Source organism: Sceloporus undulatus, unplaced genomic scaffold, assembly GCF_019175285.1.
Source record: "Sceloporus undulatus isolate JIND9_A2432 ecotype Alabama unplaced genomic scaffold, SceUnd_v1.1 scaffold_41303, whole genome shotgun sequence".
NCBI classification, from domain to species: Eukaryota; Metazoa; Chordata; class Lepidosauria; order Squamata; family Phrynosomatidae; genus Sceloporus; species Sceloporus undulatus.
This window is the reverse complement of record NW_024844213.1, coordinates 1-730: the sequence shown is the minus strand read 5'-3', so window position 1 is coordinate 730 and position 730 is coordinate 1. Positions and strand designations below refer to the sequence as shown.

The window sequence follows — 730 nt, the reverse complement described above, 5'->3', positions numbered from 1 at the left end:
GACATCATCATCATCATCATCATCATCATCATCATCATCATCATCATCATCATCATCATCATCATCACCCTCTCAGTCCCAGTAGGAAGAAAGAGGGAAAGAAGGAAGGAAGGGAAGGGAAGGGAGAAGAATGGAAGGGAAAGGGAAAGAAAAAAGGAAGAAAGGAAAGACGGAAAAAACAAAGGAAAGAAGAAAGAAAAGAAAGAAAGACAGGAAAAGGCCATGGAACAAAGTGGAAAGACCACTTGCGGAGACTTCTTCATGCGCTGGTCATTCGGTCCCCATCTAGGACCCAAACGGAGAAGACCTTACCTGTCTGACCTCGGCCCAAGATCAGCTTCTGCAGGACAGCCATCGCTCTCCGAATCCTACAAAAGAAGGAGAGAAGTGAAAGAGAGTCCAAGGGATGGTCTTGGTTTGGCCCTGAGGCTAAACGCCTTTCCCTAAAAAGGGGGAGAAGAGAGCCGCGTCCGCCCCCAGTTTTGCCCCTTTGTTACCCATGAGTTGTAATGTCTATTCACCTGCTCTCCTATGAAGATAAAAGAAGAATGAATTTGGACAGAATTTGGGCAGGAAAGGGGAGGAAAAGGTGGGGGGTTGCCTATCTTTCCTTACCGTTAAAGAGATACAACTCCGTGATGCAAGTGACTCAGGGATGTCCTCGTCAACATAGCTGATCATGACTTCTGGGAGACTGAGAGAGGGACAGGAGAAGGAGATTGGTATTATT

The 730-nt window shown here is 46.7% G+C and overlaps 1 long non-coding RNA gene across 1 annotated transcript in view; it reads right to left on the bottom strand.

Moving 5' to 3' along the window:
* LOC121918820 overlaps window positions 1-724 on the bottom strand; it is a 1,020-nt gene extending 296 nt beyond the window's left edge. Inside the window, exons 1-2 of the long non-coding RNA XR_006101310.1 lie at window positions 616-724; window positions 313-368 (exon numbers count right to left, since the gene is read on the bottom strand). This is a non-coding gene — a long non-coding RNA (uncharacterized LOC121918820). The remainder of the gene's footprint in view (window positions 1-312; window positions 369-615) is intronic.
* Between the last annotated feature and the right edge of the window lie 6 nt (window positions 725-730).